This window comes from Vigna angularis, chromosome 4 (assembly GCF_016808095.1).
Source record: "Vigna angularis cultivar LongXiaoDou No.4 chromosome 4, ASM1680809v1, whole genome shotgun sequence".
NCBI classification, from domain to species: domain Eukaryota; kingdom Viridiplantae; phylum Streptophyta; class Magnoliopsida; order Fabales; family Fabaceae; genus Vigna; species Vigna angularis.
In genome coordinates this window covers 18,928,507-18,949,476 of record NC_068973.1, presented here as the reverse complement: position 1 = coordinate 18,949,476, position 20,970 = coordinate 18,928,507, and positions in this window count along the sequence as shown.

The following is a 20,970-nucleotide window of genomic DNA, read 5'->3' as shown; positions in this document are numbered from 1 at the left end:
GTGAATGGCCCAGACCATTTATACTTCAATTTCCAGGGAAAAGCTTTAGTCGTGAATTGAACAATAACACATGTTGCCCTGGATTAAAAACTTTCTTTGTCAACTTTCTCTCATGATAAAATTTCACCTTCTCTTTGTAATTCCTGGAAGAATCATAAGCATGCAAATGCATCTCCTCAAGCTCAAGAATTTGCCTTCTTCTTCTATAAGCAATGTCACAAGGATCAAAATTCAAGAATTTTAATGCCCATAAAGCTCGATGCTCCATCTCCACTAGCAAATGACATGTTTTTCCATAGTCTACCTGAAAAGGAGATGACCCTATAGCAATCTTCATTGCAGTCCTATATGCCCAAAGTGCATCATCTAGCTTCTGAGACCAATCCTTCCTTGATGAAACAATTGTCTTCTCCAAAATCTTCTTTATTTCCCTATTAGACACCTCAGCTTGCCCATTTGTTTGTGGATGATAAGGTGCAGCCACCTTATGCCTCACACCATAATGTTTGAGTACTTTTGCTAGCTGAGCATTGCAAAAATGGGATCCCCCATCACTTATAAGTACTCTAGGAACCCCAAACCGAGAAAAAATCTACCTTTTCAGAAATTTAATGATAGTGCTAGCATCACTCCTTGGACAAGCAACTGCTTCCACCCACTTACTCACATAATAAACAGCCACCAAAATGTATTCATGATTAGAAGATGGTGGAAAAGGTCCAACAAAATCTATTCTCCAGCAATCAAAGACTTCAACCTCCATGTTGTCCTATAGTGGCATTTCATGTCTTCTTGAGATGCTTCCAGTTCTTTGACATTTATCACAATTTCAAGCATGATTATGAGCATCTTTAAACAACGTAGGCCAATAAAAACCTGAATGGAGAACCTTTGCAGTTGTTCTTTCTCCATTAAAATGTCCTCCATAAGGTGAATCATGACAATGCCAAATAATTCCTTCTGCTTCTTCATTAGTAACACAACGCCTCAAAAGATTGTTTGTTCTGATCTTAAATAAAAATGGATCGTCCTAGATAAACTGTTTTGCATCATGAAAAAACTTTTTCTTTTGTTGCCAATTGAAATCTTCTGGAATTACTCTTGCAGCTTTAAAATTAGCCATATCCACAAACCATGGTCTCTGTTGAATATACATGAGTGTTTCATTTGAGAAGGAGTCCTAAATTTCTTTCTCCTTACTTGTGACTTCACCATTTACTAACCTGGATAGATGATCAGCAATCACATTCTCACTGTCCTTCTTGTCACGGATTTCCACATCAAACTCTTGCAATAAAAGTACCCATCTAATAAACCGTGGTTTAGAGTCTGGCTTGGTTAGCAAATACTTTATAGCTGCATGATCCGTGTATATGATCACCTTAGAGCCAATGAGATATGGTCTAAATTTCTCTAAGGCATATACTATAGCAAGGAATTATTTTTCTATAGTAGCATAATTCAACTGAGCTTCATTCAAAACTTCCTTGCATAATAGATAGTGTGAAAAACCTTCTCTCTTCGCTGGCCAAGCACCACACCTATAGAATAATCACTAGAATCACACATTAACTCAAAATCTTGATTCAAGTCTGGAGCTACAATCACTGGCGCAGAAACAAGCTTCTTTTTAAGAATATCAAAAGCCTTCATGCATTCATCATCCATCACAAAAGGCACATCTTTGACAAGGATATTGCTTACAAGTTTAGCAATCTTGGAAAAATCTTTAATGAACCTTCTATAAAACCCGGCATGCCCCAGAAAACTCCTGATTCCTTTCACATTAGTAGGTGGTGGAAGCTCCTCAATGACCTTCACTTTTGCTTTGTCAACCTCGATTCCCTTAGAAGAAATTTTGTGACCCAAAACAATACCTTCAGTCACCATAAAATGGCACTTCTCCCAGTTAAGAACAAGGTTTATCTGCATGCATCTTTTAAGAACCATATCCATATTGGATAAGCAAACTTGAAAGGAGTCACCAAATACTGAAAAATCATCCATGAAGACTTCTATGCATTTTTCTATCATGTCTGCAAAGATTGTCTGCATACATCTTTGAAACGTGGTTGGAGCATTACACAAGCCAAATGGCATTTTTTTTATAAGCAAAAATACTAAACAGACATGTAAAAGTTGTCTTTTCCTGGTCTTTTGGATCCACCACAATTTGATTGTACCCTAAATAACCATCCAGAAAGCAATAGAAAGCTTATCCCGTCAATCTCTCCAACATTTGATCCATGAAAGGAAGAGGAAAGTGATCCTTCCGTGTAGCCTTATTCAACTTTCAATAATCAATGCACATCCTCCACCCAGTAACCATCCTAGTAGGTATGAGCTCATTTTTTTCATTGTATATAACTGTCATCCCACCTTTCTTTGGTACCACCTGCACTGGACTTACCCATGCACTATCAGAAATAGGATATATAATACCAGCCTCCAGAAGCTTCAACACTTCTTTTCTAACCTCCTCTTTCATCACAAGATTCAGTCTTCTTTGCGGTTGGGCAACTGGTTTATACTCATCTTCTATGAATATTTTATGCATGCAATAAGTTGGGCTTATGCCTTTAAGATCAGAAATTGACCATCCAATAACTCCTTTATTAGCTTTTAATACTTCCACTAACCTTTCTTCTTCTTTGAAAGATAAAGACTTACTGATGATGACTGGTTTATTCCCACCTTCTAAGAAAACATACTTCAAATGTGGAGGTAACATCTTCAATTCCTATTTATTTTCCTTGATTTTTTCCTTGGTATTAATCTCTTTAACTTTCACTTCATCAAAAGGAACTTCTTTTAGTGCGTCCAAGTCAGTCAAGCATTCATCAATCAATTTCTCTTCTTCCTCATTCATATCTTCACATGCATCAATGAGCGTTTTCTCTAAAGGTGAAGAACAGTGTATCATCCTCTCCTGAATCATACATACTTCATCTAATGTGTCAAGATGAAAACATGCCTTACCATCTTTTGCATGAGACATAGCTTCAAACACATCAAAATTCACTTCTTCATCTTGTACTCTCACCTTAAGTTTGTCATTCTCCACATCAATTAGGACTCGAGCTGTCTTCATAAAAGGTCTCCCAAGAATGAGAGATACATGAATATCCTCTTCCATCTCCATGATGACAAAATCCATAGGAAATAAGAATTTGTCCACTTTAACAAGCACATCTTCAACTACCCCATAAGGATATTTAAGAGATTTATCTTCTAATTGAAGAGTCATTCGAGTAGGCTTGAGTTCCAACCCTTCAATCTTTTTAAACATAGAGAGCGGCATTAAGTTGATACTGGCTCCGAAATCAATTAAAGCCCTTCCAACAGCTAACTTCCCAATAGTACATGGAATGATGAAGCTTCCTGGATCTTTAAACTTAGGAGGTAGGATTTTCTGTATGATAGCACTACAATTCCCTTGCACTTCAATAGTTTCTTCTTCAATATATTTCCTCTTTTTCGTGAGAAGTTCCTTCAAAAATTTAGCATATGAAGGCATTTGTTGCAGTGCCTCAGAGAAGGGTATGTTAATCTCCAATTTCTTGAAAATTTCCATAAAACGCTCAAACTATTTGTCTTTCTCCTTCCTAGAATAATTCTTTGGATAAGGAAGGGATTTCTCAAATATTTTTTTTCTTCTCCTCTTCTCCTTTTTCTCTCCTCTCATCTCTCTATTTTTCTCTCATCTAACACCTTGTCACTTCTTGTGATAACAGCTTTACACTCCTCCCTAGGGGTAACATCAGCATTAGCCCCGAGATCTTCCATCTTATTAACTAATTGACCCACTTGTATTTCCAACCTTCTAATTGCAGCTTCAGTGCTTTTGTGATTGGAATTAGACACTTGTATAAATTGTTGCAGTGTGTCATCTATTTTTGCCATTATGTTAGATAAGGAAGGTTGTTGCTACCACTGTTGTTGATGTGGCTATTGAATTTCCCGGCTTGTCCTTGACCCATACTTGGATGAGGTTTCCACCCTTGGTTGTAATTACCTTGGCAAAATTGATTACCTTGACCCATAAAATTTGCTTCCTCTTGGTTCAATTCCGGAATAGCACATTGACCATTAATATGATCACCACCACACAACTCACAAAGTTGTTGTTGAACTTGAGAAACGTTCTGCAACTCCTTTGGCAATTGAGAGATTTTCTTCATTAGAGTCTCTAGTTGTTGAGTCTCAAATAACATTATTTACCATGATTCTAATAAATTATCTGAAAGCCAACAATAGTAAAGCTTCAAATAACATAATTTACCATGATTCTGATAAATTATTTGAAAGCCAATAATAGTAGAGAGGTTTTATTTTCTTTTTAAAGAGAATGATTATCTTAACCGATTATAATACATTTTTCACCATTTCCCTCACCTTTTTTTAAGCATTCCCTCTCAAAATTTTACTTTTTCTCTCTCCAAATTTTAGCTTCTTCTTTTCTAGAATTAAAACACTACAAAACCAAAAGACCGAAACCCTTTACGCCTCAACTTCCTCCTTGACCCTTCACTGCCTCAGTTTCCTCTTCACCTTTCACTGTCCTTAAACGTTAGTGAGAATTCTGGTGAGGCTCATCTAATGGTAGCCTCAGTAATTAACGCTCCATCACGACCATTGTGCGCCTCCTCGAAATAAATTTCTCCTCTACCCCTTTCTATCTCGCGCTCAACGCAACACCTAAACCCTAAGCTACCATTTCCGGCAATCCCACTATTTTCAACATTCTTAGTCCAACACAGCATGCTCCTCCATTGCCAAATCCTTGAGAAGCAATATACAAGAAGGTACATGTTTCAGTATATGATTCCTTTTCTTCGGTATGCATAGCAATATGCTTGTTTTCATCTATGTAGGTTTTGTAATATTTGCCAATAGGTTACTGAAACTAATATTGAAGAGTTTGAAGCAAACAATAGGGGATCTGACTTTAAGAAATGAAGCTTTCAGTGAGGTAAGGTGATGCTTAAATGTAAGTGTTAGAAATGAATTACCTTATTACAACTCAAAACAAGTTTTCCATCAACTAGTTTAGTGGGTTCAAAAGGACCATTTAAAACAGCATCCCATACACTTCTATCTACAGATTCAAGAAAGATTCTCATTCTGATTTTCCAAAAAGGGTAATTTTCACCAGCAAACAACGGAGGTCTGTTTGTAGATGCACCTTCACCGAAGGTTTGAAAAATAGAGCCCATCACAAGATCACTTAATCGATTATACAAAAAGAGTAATCGATTAGTTTTTCAAATAACTTTTAAAAACCAACTCTGGTGCCAATTGTTAGAAATGAATTGCCTTGTTTCTCAACACCAAGAGGGGGGTGAATTTGTGATTACTAAAAACGAATGCTTTTTAAATCTTTTCAGAAACTTTGAATGATCTTGAATTGTTATTGTAATCTAAGTAATACGCGTATGCAATTCAAAGTAAAAGAGATAAGGAGGGAACAAACACAAGGTTTTTATTTTGGTTCGGCCTCAATGCCTACATTCAATCACCCTTCCAATCAACCTTAGATTGAAGGATCTTTCACTATAATGATTTGAGATTTACACCAAAGGTTTTACAGAGAACACAATCTCACAATGTAAACACCTCTCCCACTCACAATCAAATATAGAAAGAAAACACATGCACACAATACCATACGTCCTTGCTGCAAAACCCTTTGAGACCACCTCTTAAAGTCAAGAACCCCTTGTTCTTCTTCCTGTCTCGCACGAACAAGGAACCACAATCCGAGATTGCAAAAAAAAAGTTTTTGATCATTGAATCTTGATTCTTGAAGCTTCTCAGTCACCTGTAACACTTTTCTCTAATCAAAGATATCAGATATGAAAATTTCAAATGATCAATTCGTTACAGTTCAATATGTAGTGCGTCAATATATAGTTATATCATGACAGACACAGATTAATGGATTACGTTAGTAATGTAATCGGTTACATAAATGACATATGTAATAGAATTACAATTCCAACAGATATAATTGAATGCACAATTAATGTAATCGATTTGCAATAAATGACAGTCAAGATATTTAAAAATATGACCGTTAAAACAGTTATGACTTAGCTTTAAAACAGTTTTCAAAACATAATAGACTTAATTGATTACATACACAATGAAATCGATTAAGCTAAACACTTAAGAAAATTTTGAAAACTTTTTCTCTTCAAAACTCATCACAACACATATCAAAAAAATGTTTGCAAAGACACGAGTTTTAATCGATTTAACAGTTAATGTAATCCATTCGAAGCTGTTATTTTGCCATAGATCAAAACATAAGCTATCTTATGAGTTCAATTGATTACAACATCAATGAAATCGATTGTATCATACAAAATTGATTTGTGCTTGATGTTTTCTCTCATCAAAACATTTAACATGCATACAGAAGATATACACAGTTACGATTACAGTAGTATGCACACTAATCAACATGATAACATATGTATTAAACAAATAGAAACACTTGTAAACTGTTGAGATTGTTGATAGGGGAGCACATGATTAACTGAACCCACAATCTCAGTGATATTTGTGTTTTTGACGATGACAACACGTAGTTAATAAAAACACATATGTATGTACTATGTTACATGTTACATGCTTATATGCTTATTGTGTTATATTTATATAAGCATTATTGTGAACATATTGTGTTGATTATTGCATACTACTGTGTTGGAAATGTGTTTTTATCTGCGTATGCATAATATGAGTTTTTAGAAATGAAAAATCACTAGCACCAAGCTTCAGCTGTCTGAACTTTTTAACTGTAGCAAAACAATAAGTTTTAAGTCGATTACATTGGTGGTGAAATCGATTAAATTTCATGTGTTTGCACAAATTATTTTCAAGTGTGTTGTGATGAATTTTGAGAAGAAAAGTTTTCAAAAATATGCTAAGTGTTACTACTTAATCGATTGCATGTATCTTGTATTCAACTAAGTTTGTTAAAGATTTGAAAATTGTTTCAATGCTTGACATAACTGTTACAACGGTCACATTTTTAAATATCTTGACCAAGCATTTATTGCAAATTGATTACATTAATTGCGCTTTCAATTAATGCATTTTGACTATTGTTAATCTGTTATAACTGTGAAATGCATTCAAATAGATTAATAGTGTAATCGATTAAAACGCGTCTTATTTGTCTTACACTATGTATAGACGCATGATTTGATTTCTATAAGAAGAATTGATCTTTACACTTTCATATCTTTTCAGTGTGCTTTTTGAAATCTTACATAAGAGAGAAAAGCTCCAAGAATCAAGAATTACTGTAGGGGTTAAATATGTTTTTGGTCCCTTAACTTTCAGTGAAAATTGGAATTAGTCCCTCTTCAAAACTTTGGACTATTTTAGTCCCCAAACTTTAGAAGTGTGTGAATTTAGTCCTTTTAACAAAATTTTGTTAACTTTATTTGATGTTTCAAACACATTTCTAAGTTAAATTGAAGCAAAAATGTGTCAAAAGGTGTAAACAACTCAGATGCTATCATGAAACGCACTTCAAACATTAAATAAACCTAACAAAATTTAGTTAAAAGGACTAAATTCACACATTAATAAAGTTTGGGGACTAAATTAGGCCAAAGTTTTGAAGAGGGACTAATTCAAATTTTCACTGAAAGTTAGGGGACCAAAAACATATTTAACCCTTACTGTGGTGATAAAGCTTTAGGATTTCTTGTGAAGCAAGATTGTGTGATTGGAAATGTCTTATCGTTCTGCACAACAAGGTGCTTTCTACGTGATCATGAAAAGCTTTGGCAAATGCTGAGAGTTGCTGGTATTCCCTGTGGTATATACAAGAAGAAGAACATGGTTCTTGACTTTGAGGGGGATCTCAAAGGGGTTGACAAAAGAAGAGGATTGTTCTTGTTGCTTGTCTATTTTGTGTATTGCCTATACTTAGATTAGTGAGTTAGAGAGATGATTTACATTTTGACGTGAGGTCGTTGTAAACCCTTGATGTAAAAATTCAAATCTATATAGTTCATTGGCTTCTATCTCGGGTTGAGTGGAAGGGCATTAGATGTAGGCAGATTGGTAGAACTAATATAAACTGCAGTGTTTGAATTTTCTTATCCCTTCTCTTTGCATTAAGTCGATTATACTGTCATTGCATTCAAATACGCTTATTGTTTCATTGCATACAAATTTTATTGCGATTCAAGAAAAGTTTTAGGACTTCCTATTTTGCGAAAAGGATTTAATAAGCAATCATATTTATACATCACCAGTTCACCCCCCCCCCCCCCTCTTGGTGTGAGAAACGAAGCACTTTTTTTTTAACAATTGGCACTAGAGCTGGTTTTCAAAAGATATTTGAAAAACAAATCGATTAATATTTTTGTTTAATCGATTCGATCCTGAAAATGGCTTTTGTTTCTCAAACAATGAGGAAAAGTGAATCTGTTTTTGAACTTGTGCATGTTACTTGTAATGCTAAGTGTAATTCCATCACTAATGGCTTTTATGAGTCTCTTGAAGCAGGGTTCTTGCGAAACAAGAAAAATGGCATGGATGAGATGGAATTCATAGCTGAAAGGATAAATCTGTAGGCTGAAAAATTTACTAGATTCCTCAACAAGAAGAAAAGTAAAGAGCATCAAAATGGTAATAAAGAGAATGTGTCGGGAAATGATCTTATCATGATGGCTAAATCTAAAACGACGAAAGCTTGTCTGGAATAAGGAGCAAAAGGTTCCATATGGTATCTGGATGCGGATGCTCAAGGCATATGACAGGAGATCCAACAAAATTCACAAGCATCCCTTACAAGACTACTAGTCATGTCACATACGGTGATAATAACAAGGGTAAAATCATCGGCATGGGCAAAATTCAAACTCCTTCTACATATGAAATTGATAATGTACTGCTTGTTGAAGGGTTGAAACATAATCTGTTTAGTATTAGCCAATTGTGTGATAGAGGACTGAAAATAACTTTTGAACCAAAATATTTTTTGATAAACAAGGGTTCAACTGATGAGTTGTTATTAATAGGTGTTAAAATAGAATGGTTCAATTTTTCACACCAAGAGGGGGGGTGAATTGGTGAAGCGTAAAAACAAAGTCTTTTAAAATCTTTTTCGCAAAATGTGATGCCTTTAAAGCTTTCTTGGAACGCAAGGTAAAACACTTTCTAATACAGTGGAAACATAATCGAATAAGTACAGAGTAAAGTCGATTAAAAGTAAAAGAGTGGGGAAAAGAAAATTCAAACACTACTTTTTATAATGGTTCGGCCAACTTGCCTACATCCAGTGTCCTTCCAACCACGGGAAGCAAATGCATTATAATGATCAAGGTTTATTCAACAAGGCTTTTACAATTTGTAAAATTTTATAAACCACCTCTCTTGATACCACAATAGATGAACCTGCACCTCCTTTGAGTCTTCACAAAGGATGAAACACCTCCTTCGAATACTTCACGAAGGATGACTTTCTCTTCCAAACACTTCCTTAGATGCACCAAGGATGAACTAGTTATTCTTTTGTCATCGCAATAGCACTTCACCAGCTCCACAGGGAAGAGTTTCTTTAGCTGAACAAGATCACACAATTCTCAATGATTTATGAGTTCTAGAGCACAAGGGAAGAGTTGTTGTTGAAGAAAAATGAGAGACTATTTATAGACTCAAGCAAATACTCTTCCGTTTTTTGTTTCCAGCCATTTTAAGGCTTTTAATCGATTAATATTCTTGTTAATCGATTAAAATAAGTACAACTAATAGTTTTAGTAGCTAGAAAGCTCCAACGGTCACCTTTAATCGATTAATCCACATTTTAATCGATTAGCTAATCGATTAAAGCAAGTTTTAATCTATTATTCCAGAGGCAATTAGAGTTTTTTAGCTCCTATCTGGATTAATCGATTATTACTAAATTTAATCAATTAATACGGTGCGTTTTTTACCCTAAACATCAAATTTGAAATGTGAAAGTACATGGAATAAAAAACTACTAAGAACCTAAGTCCTAATCACTTAATTGCATTTATTACAAAATCTTTCTATAACAATACAAGTCTTCAAAGGATCTTCTTGAATCTTTAAATCTTTTTATTTGATTTGGACATCATCAAAACTTCATCTTCATCATTTTGCTAACACAAACAAGACAATCATTTAAAAATAAAAGAGAAATGTCTACTACCAGACCCCTTGAACTATTACATATGGACTTGTTTGGTCCCTCAAGGGTTAGAAGTCTTTGAAGTAATTTGTATGGTTTAGTGATTGTTGATGAATGTTCTCGTTATACTTGGACTTTCTTTATTTTTGCCAAGAGTGAAACTTTTAGGGTGTTCAAGAAATTTGTTGTTGTAATATAAAATGAAAAGGAGCTCAGAATAAGATCCATAAGAAGCGATCATGGAAAAGAGTTCTAGAATGAAGCGTTTGATGAATATTGTGCGGAGATGGGAATCTCTCACAACTTCTCTACACCAAGAACCCCTCAGCAGAATGAAGTTGTGGAAAGAAAGAATAGAGCATTAGAAGAGCTTGCAAGAACCATGCTAAACGAGAGGAACTTACAAAAACATTCTTGGGTAGATGTTGTGAGCACGACTTGCTATATACTAAACAAGACAATGATAAGGTCTATGCTGAAATTGACTCCCTATGAGTTGTACAAGGGAAGGAAGCCTAACATCACACACCTGCAGATATTTGGATGTAAATGTTTCATTCTCAATAATGGTAAGGAAAGCCTTGGTAAGTTTGATTCCAAAGCCGATGAGGCTATCTTTATTGGATATTCTCTTATAAGTAAAGCTTATAGAGTATATAATAAAAGAACTATGTGTATTGAGGAGTCTGTACATGTAGCTTTTGATGAACATATTGATACTTCCTCTAATCAAATACACTCTAGAAAGTCTATAGATGTAGGTGATTCTGCTGGAGAGGAAGAGGAAAATGAAGAGATCCAGGAAGAAGAAACTTTTGAGACTACAACTGATCCTCGCAGAGGTGAATCGATTAAGGAGTGGAAAACACCAAGAAATGTCTCAACTAGTAATATCATTGGTGACATCATGAGAGGAGTTTCCACTAGGCGGCAGCTTAATCAATTCTGTATGAATGTAGCATATGTGTCTAAGATTGAACCCAAGAACATTGAGGTGGCACTTACTGATGAAAATTGGATGATGGCGATGCAAGAAGAGCTGAATCAGTTCAAGAGAAACAATGTATGCGAATTAGTTCCGACAACAGGAATACAACAAGTGATAGGCACCAAGTGGGTATTCAGGAACAAGATGGGTGACTCTGGAGAGATAATAAAAAATATGGCCAAATTAGTTGAAAAAGGTTACAATCAAGAAGAAGAAATCGATTATGATGAGACTTATGCTCCAATGGCCAGATTGGAGGCAATAAGGATTCTCCTAGCCATTGCGTCTATAATGAAATTCAGACTATACCAGATGGATGTTAAGATTGTTGATATGGGGAGCACAGGATTAGCTGAACCCACAATCTCAGTGATATTTGTGTTTTTGATGATGACAGTACATAGTTAATAAAAACACATGTGTGCATGTACTATGTTACATGTTACATGCTTATATGCTTATTGTGTTATATTTGTATAAGCATAACTGTGAACATATTGTGTTGATTATTGCATACTACTGTGTTGGAAATGTGTTTTTATCTGTGTATGCATAATATGAGTTTTCAAAAATGAAAAATCACAAGCACCAAGCTTCAGTTATTTGAACTTTTTAACTGTAGCAAAACAATAAGTTTTAAGTCGATTACATTGGTGGTGAAATCGATTAAAACTCGTGTCTTTGCACAAATTATTTTCAAGTGTGCTGTGTTGAATTTTGAGAAGAAAACTTTTCAAAAATATGCTGAGTGTTACTACTTAACCGATTGCATGCATCTTGTATTCGACTAAGTTTGTTAAAGATTTGAAAATTGTTTCAATGCTTGACATAACTGTCACAACAGTCATATGTTTAAATATGTTGACGTAACATTTATTGCAAATCGATTACATTAATTGCGCTTTCAATTAATGCATTTGACTCCTTCAATATTGATCATCTTAGCAAAGAAGAAAGAAGGATGGATTTTCAAGGATGAGAATTGTCCTAGTACTGATGAAGTTAATCAAATAAATATTGACACATCAAGATATAAATTCAGGCCTCAAACAAGATTTGAAGAGTTAAGGGTGAGACTATTCGCATTGATGATTCCATATGGAAATATATTGCTGGATTTCAGCCTGGAGGACTGAAAGCACATCATGGCATACCAGGGTTCAACAAAGTGGATATTTATAACAACTTTTTGAAAGATCTGAATATGATAGGGAAGTATGACTCCTTCAGTATTGATCATCTTAGCAAAGAAGAAAGAAGGATGGATTTTTAAGGATGAGCATTGTCCTGGTACTGATGAAGTTAATCCTATAAATATTGACACATCAAGATATAAATTCAGACCTCAAACAAGATTTGAAGAGTTCATAGATGAAAGATTTAAAAGACTTGATGAGAAAATGTCAATGCTTCAAAGATCCTTCACTGAGCTGCATAGAAAAATGGACTATGCATTGAGGATAAATGCATTTGGTGACACCTCTGTTGATGATTCTGAAAGTGAGGAGGATAATGCATATGTGAAGATTGTAGAGTAATATGAAATAGGATAAGGGTCTTGTGGTTATAGTTTAGAGTCTTGGGTTGATGTGTTTTGATTGTATTGTTTTCTGTGTTTCTTTTGTATTGCTGGCTTAATATGCCGTCTTTGTTTTGTTTCAATCTGATTGTAATCCATGATTAAAATTTCAATGAAATCAGAGTTTGTGTATAACTCAATCTGTGTATGAAAAATTATATCTGTGATTGAGTAAAACTGATAGCACTTAAATCGATTACAATATGCTTGTATGCAAAATTGTTACATTTTACTGTTACATTCATATCTTTGCATACTCACACATTATCTGTGATAATTCCTGTATTATACTGATTCTAAAATGCTTGATCTAGAAAGACAATGAAAGGTTTTGCAGGAACATTACTTGCTGGCTAGATCAAACTGGAAAGTCAACAATATGCTACAACAAGAAATCAATTCTGACTGGATTAAAATCAATTGAGTATCAACAGTGGTTTAAAGATTCCAAACTTGTAATATTCGATATCTCTAAATCTTGTTGAACGTTTATTCTTCTTATATCTCGTTACTCAACTGATATACATATTTTGAGATGATAAGAAATTAAATTGTTTTTTGCTGATTGAAAATGGATCAATTTTTTTATCTGATATTATTGTTCCATATCTGCTTTGATACATAACTTAGAATATACTTTTACATGCTCTAATATACACTCTGATTATTGCATTGTGCATACGTGTTTTGAGATTGAAACATGCATAATGACAGGGGGATCATTGCATGTTATTGAACTGTTTTACATGTATTCATTTAAGGGGGAGAATATCCTAAATCATGTAAATAATATTGTCAAGGGGAGCATCATACAATGTTTTTATCTTATGCATCTCTATTGTGCTTGATTATCTGTGTATCAATTATAGTGTGCTTACCTTTTTTGCTAATGCCCAAAGGGGGAGCATTATGATATTTCTGTAATTGGTTGATAATCTGTATTTGATTTATGCAACATGGTTGATTATTAATCATGGTTGTGCATCATCAAAAAAGGGGGAGATTGTTGATAGGGGGAGCACAGGTTTAGCTTAACCCACAATCTCAGTGATATCTGAGTTTTTGATGATGACAACACATAATTAATAGCACATGTGTATTCTGTGTTACATGTTCTACGTTTACATGTCATATGCTTTTCTTTAATGTGTTAAATCTGTTAAAGCATATCTGAGAACATGTTTGAGCTATGTTTGTGTTGTTCATTGCATATCACAGTGTGAAATATATGATTTTATATGTGTATGCATGACAATGCTATGAATGCGGAAAGGATGGCCACTGTTTAACCCTCAGCAAGTGTAACCGAATCGTATCAAGTAATAAAAAATGGTGAAACCAAGTATCGTTTCTCAGGAGACTCAAGGCACTAAACAGTTATGTGATTACTTAACTAATTAAGACTCTAAAGAAATATTTTGGGGTTTTTGAATGCAAATGCAATAAAATAAACATGAATGCAATTTGATCAATTGAGGCTAAACGCAAGAATGAATGAATGAAGTTGATGATATTGTTGTTGGGGTTTAGATTTCACCTAACTTACTCTCATGTATTTATGAATTCGTCTTTCTTCATTAATGTTAATGCCACTTTCTAAATTACCTTAAATCCGATGTCTCGGCGAAGAAAGCCTAATCATAATCACTAGTTTACAATGTCTTGTCTCCTAGCAATTACTCATGCATTATAAAGCATAGAAGCTTAAAGGCAACCAACCATCATACTCCTATGTCTAGGTTTATACTACTATTGGGAGAGATTCCCGAGATCTAGGTTTCCCCGTATGTGTCCATATCGACAAAATCAATAATCATGACATCGAATGAGTTAAACAATGCATGCTTAGAGCAAAGAGGAAAAACCCTAACAATTAATGAAAGAAAGCACGTATCTTTAAAAGATCTCGAAGAACAAATTCAATACATGAGAGTTTCAAAGGATTACATTGATTCCCCAACAACAATAAAGATTTAGTTCTCCATCATCATGGAAAAACTAGATGAACAATGGAATGAAATAATGAAAGAGATAGAAAAACCCGAGAAAGAGAAGAGGAGAGTCGTCACCATCCCCAAATCTACCCTCAAGGGGTGAAAAGTGTGTTTTTGTGCTTAAGCCATCAAAAGCTACTTGACCTAGGTTAACTAAAACCTTATATAATATTCTAAAAATTACATAAAAGTGACCCCAAGCCCATCAGAATGCCGCTCAGCGGTAAGTGCGTGACTTCTATTCTGCCCCTCAGCTGCAGTTTTGCCCCTCAACAGTGACTGCGAGTCTTCAAAGTGTCGCTCAACGGTAAATGGCGCTGAGTGGTACATGCGACTTCTTCCTTTTTTGCACTTTTTCTTCCTTTTCTGAATCCAACTCTTAGTTCCTTCACTTCTTTCACTCAATTCATCTTAAAAACCTGCAAAAACAAGGAAATCAAGCATAAAACTTATCCAACTCTCTTATTCCCAAAACTTCAACAAAAACATGATTTCAAGCTAGTTTCTAAGTCATAAAGGTTGTCTTTAAGGTCAAATTTAAGTATAAAAATAACAGTTTTTCAACTGTTATCAGCCACATAAAGCCTGACTGTTCAAACTTGAAGAATAGGCAGAAAGCAACCACCAAGTACCCTCAGAATAAGAAAAGTAAGCAAAGGAAAGCCTATATAGCCTAGGAAAACAGTGATGGTAATTCTTCAAGTGATGATGATTGCAGTGTTGAAGAGGAGTCAAATTTATGTTTCATGGCAGGCTCTACATACTTTGATGATTATAGTGATAGTGATTTCGAGAATGAAACGATCAAAGTCAAGTACAACTTGCTACTAGATGCATTTCAAGAAATACATACAGAGGCCATGCGACTCCAATACAAGATGAATCGATTATTTTCTGAGAGGAAAGATTATGAATATAGAATTGATAACCTTGTAAAGGATAGTGAAAAGCTAGAAAATGAATTAGAAGCTGCATTACAATCTGCTAAAGCAAATGTTAAAACTGAAATAGAGATTGTGGAAAAGAAATTTGATAATTGTCCAATACACTTAGAAAAGATAGATTACTTTACAAGCACACTAGCTAAATTTACTCAAGGAAAAGAAAATCTAAATGTTGTGTTAAGATCATCTGGTAGAGCAATTAATAGGCAAGGCATTGGCTATAAAGCAAAGAGTAATAGGATTAATTCTAAGAAGTTTATTGATCTGAGTAAACCTATCTCAAATGCTTGTTTCTACTACAGAAAGGTTGGGGTTCCTAAAGGAAAATATAAGTGGATTCCTAAGGAACAACCCCCTATAACTAACCAAAAGGACCCAAGTTAATCTGGGTACCTACTACAAAAGCATTAAATTGTTTTGCAGGTAAATAACCTGCAACTGAAGCAGAAATAGTGCTCAAGGATGAACTACAATTGAACAAATCACAAGTTCTTAATTATCTAAATGTGGTAACTGGAACAAATTATTTCTCATACACTCATGCATCATAAGTGTTAATATGAATGATTGTTATATGCATGATTGATGAGTGTATATGTGATTGATTTATTTGTATGAAAATCTGATTGCATGACTTTTAATCGATTGTGTTATGTATAGAGTCAATTATGTTTTGTGTATTTGTTTCTTTGTTTTTCTGGTAATACTTTGTCATACACATAAGTCGACTATGATTTTAATAAAATCGATTATTTTTCTGTTATGGGCTTTCATGTTCTGAAAAGTTGAATGGGCTAATACTAAAATTTTGCTTCGCGCCCTTACAAATATTTGATTGGAAAATAGCTTGTGTATTGTTGTGTCTCATTGTTTGCCATAAGCAAAACCTTAAAAACCTGTGTAAGACTTTTTCTATTGAATCCTTTGAACATGGCATCATTCTCTTCATTAAAATGCGCTAGAAGGGTCCCTCCATCTAAAAGAAATGTAAGTCCTTCAGGATGGATCAGTGACAGTGCTACTAGAGAAAGATTTATGGGATGGAAAAGAGTCAAAGAAGTTGTTCCGCAAAAATCACTCGAGTTATCTCTGTTCCAGAAGTGAAAGATTTATATTTCCAAAAAAACTCGCTCATCAAGGTTTATCTACTTTTGTTCAGATGAAGGGTGACTACTATCCGAAATTAATTGGTGTGTTCTATAACAATCTCAAAGTTGTCAACGGTGATATCCATTCACGTGTAAAAGATGGACTACAAAGAGACAAATGTATAAGGATTGCATGAGGTATCCTGGAAGATACAAAAAAGAAAAAGGATTTCTACACAGGGGATTGGATAGGGAAGTAAAAATGATTACATACATCATTGATTGGATACTGTTACCGGGAAGATTTCACTATGACAAGTTATCATTTGAAGATTTGTATTTGTTGAATGCAATACAGTTCAGAATACCAACAAACTGCGTAGTAGTATTCAAGAAACATATTATTGATACAGGTGTAAATGACTCGATAAACCTACCCTATGGGGTGTTCATTAGTAAAATTTTGGCACTCAGCTAAGTAGTTCTTATTGGTGAGACTAAGGTCATATGTAACAGAACAAATGAAATTGGAAAGGCAATACTAACATGTATTGGTTTGAAGAAAATGTCCTTAGGATGGGTATTCAGTGCGAACAAACTCAAATCAAGGACAAAGATGAAGTGTTTGATTTTGATATTGAATCGGTTTCCTTCTCTCCCAAATCTGAGTTTGAGAGCTTTGTGGTAAACAGATTTGAGAAAACATCTAAGAGGGTTAGCAAGATGAAGAAATCTATTATGCGTATGGAGAAGAAAATGGAAGAAATTATCAAGAATTATGTGGATAGCTCTACATCAACATAGGAGTCAACGGATGAGGATGATATATCCAGTGAAGAGGATTCCATGGACATGTCTAACTCAGAATAGGGTGTTGATGTCTTTTTATGGAGTCTTTGTTTTATCTTAATAGGTGTCTGTGATTTTCTTGTTTTTTTTTTGCTTGTAATGATTGGCATTAAATGTCATAGCTCTTTTGGGTCATATCTGATTGTAATAGCTGTTTGATCATGAATGACATCAGATTTCAATTTAAATCAACCTGTGTTTGGATGATCATATATGTGGTTGAGTGTGTGAAACTGATTAACGAAATCGATTCACCCATGTGTATGTATGCAATTTGCCAGATTTTACTGAAACATTCACATCATTGTATATTCATACATTAACTGTGATTGATTACTATACTGCATTGTTACTAAATTGCTTGATCTAGTTGAACCTGAAAGGTTATGCAGGAACAGTACTTGTTGACTGAGCTTGAATGGAAATCTACAATACTCTACAACAAATAAATCGATTACGATAAAACTCTAATCGATTGGTCTTCGTAACTGGGTTTGAAGATTCCAAACTTTTGATATTTGATATCTTATAACCTTGACTTACTGACTATTATATGTTTATGCATCTTATATCTCTGTGTTTATCCGTTGTGAATATGTTTTGAGATATTAAATGTTTTAAACCGTTGTATCAATTATGCTCTGACATTACTATTATAATCTTGCTTTGATGCATTACTTGAATATGCTCTTACATGCAATGATACAAACTCTGATATTACTGCATTGTGCATCTGTGATTTGAAGTTGAAACATGCATAATGACAGGGGGAGCATTGCATATTGCTAAGTTGTTCACATGTTTCCATTAAGGGGAAGAAAATATTAAGTTCATGTGAATATCAATTATAGGGGGAGCATCAAATTAATTCTTTTATCTTAACTGATGCATCTCTATTTGGTTAATTATCTGTGTTTCAATTACAATATACTTTGTATGCCTTTTTTTGATAATGCCCAAAGGGGGAGAATTTGATGTAATTGGAGAATCGTAATTGTGGATAATCTTTGATTGTGATTGTACAACATGGTTTTATTAATCATGGTTGTGCATCATCAAAAAAGGGGGAAATTGTTGAGATTGTTGATAGGGGGAGCATTAGTTTAACTGAACCCACAATCTCAGTGATAACTGTGTTTTTGATGATGACAACACATAATTAATAACACGTGTGTGCTGTGTTATACATGTCATATGCTTATGTTGACTTTGTTATATCTGTAAAACCATATATGTGAACTTTATTGTGTTGATTATAGCATACCATTGTGATTGATATGTGATTTTATTTGTGTATGCATAACATATGTTTTCGAAAATGAAAATACCACAAGCAATATTGTTGAACTTTAAAGTGTGGAAAAACAACAGTTTTAAGTCGATTACATTATTGTTCAAATCGATTAAAACTCGTGGGTTTGCACAAATTTTTTTCAAGTGTGCTGTGATGAGATTTGTGAAGAAAAGTTTTCAAAAATGAGCTAAGTGTTTCTACTTAATCGATTGCATGCAACTTGTATTTGACTAAGTTTGTTGTTGATTTGAAAATTGTTTAAATGTTTGACATAACTATCACAACGGTCATATTTTTAAATATGTTGACCAAGCATTTATGACAAATCGATTATATTAATTATGCATTCAATTAATGCATTTGACTACTATTATTCTGTTACAACTGTCAAATGTATTCGACTACATTAATAGCCGAATCGATTAAAACGCGTCTGTTTTGTGACATACTATATATTGACGCATGATTTGATTTTCTGAAAGAAGAAACAAGAAGAAGAGAATTGATTTTTTACATTTTCATATCTTTCAGTGTACCATGTGTGATATTACAAAAAAGTGAGAAAAGCTACAAGAACCAAGAACGACCGTGGTGATCGAAGTCTTGAAGGTTTCTTGTGTAGTAAGGTTGATATGCTTTGGAAACGTCTGATCTTTCTGCACTCAAAGGTGTTTTGTACGTGATCAGGAAAGCATTGGAAAATGCTTAGAATTGCTGGAGTTCCATGTGGTGTATACAGGAAGAAGAACTGTGTTCTTGACTTTGAGAGTGTCTCAAAGGGTTTAACAGCAGAAGAGAGTGTTCTTGCTGCATGTCTTGTTGTTGTACGGCCTATATTTAGATTAGTGGGTTAGAGAAGTGTTTTACATTTTGACGTGAGGTCGCTGTAAAAACCTTATTGTAAAAACCTAGATCTTTATAGTGCATTGGCTTCCAACTCAGGTTGATTGGAAGGACACTAGATGTAGGCTTAGCCGAACCAGTATAAAAAACAGTGTTTGATTTCTGTGATCCCTAATATTAGCTAGTATTATTTGAAGCCAGAGATCTGAATATTAACATCAATATGATTTTCTATCTCATTTGTGGAATAAATAATAATAAGTAGATGGAAATGAATTGAGAAATATTCATAATGTACTTCATATTGGAAATTGGAAACCATTGTCCGAGTTAAAATTTTGCGGTAAGATTGATGTATTTCAACTATTATGATCGAAAAATAAGTCAGATATGTAAAACAAAATAACACCTTATTTGAAGTACTCATGATTTACATTCACCATAGCTACAGCAATACAAAACAAAATCGCGCTTATTGACAGCAACAATATCGATCAGTTCATAACAATTGACAGTGGTCGTGGAACTTCTTCGTAGTTAGTAATCATTATTAAAAATAACAAATTTAGTTAATTGTTTTAATTGCATTTGTTATGTGCAATCAGTTACGACTTTAACAATGTCATTGTAGATGGAACTGAACATATACACCTTCAAAATGAAATCTTATATTGGAAATACGACAACGTTATCTAAATTAAGAATTGGTGGGCACTTTTTGGTTATTTAATTTTTACTGTCATGAAAGTTATTTTTTTCAGAAGGGACTATTTAATTTCTTCACAATTAAAAATGATTGCGAAAGTGCCAGAAGAAAAAGGAAATTCATTTAGTAAAAATCTGACCAATATTCCCATGTGAGGTAAAAGTTTAGTTTCTACAATACCAGGAGAAAATACTCTTATTAGTAATAGTCACATTATTTAGTTTTTGATATATTATTTACTTTTTCAATAGGCCAAAGTTCTCAAGTTGTCACAAACATGAAATTAAAGATAACAAAATCAAATGAAAGTGGACAACTATAAAAAAATTTGCTTATTAGATTCTAAAATTTAAAAATAAATACATGAATTTGAATAAAAATGCAGACAATATTAAAATACCACAAGAACTTCTCTCACTCAACACATTCACCATTACATTCTTTGATGGAGTTTGTTTATCCTTATTTCTTGCATGATGAATATTAGTTTTTTTATGATGGGATT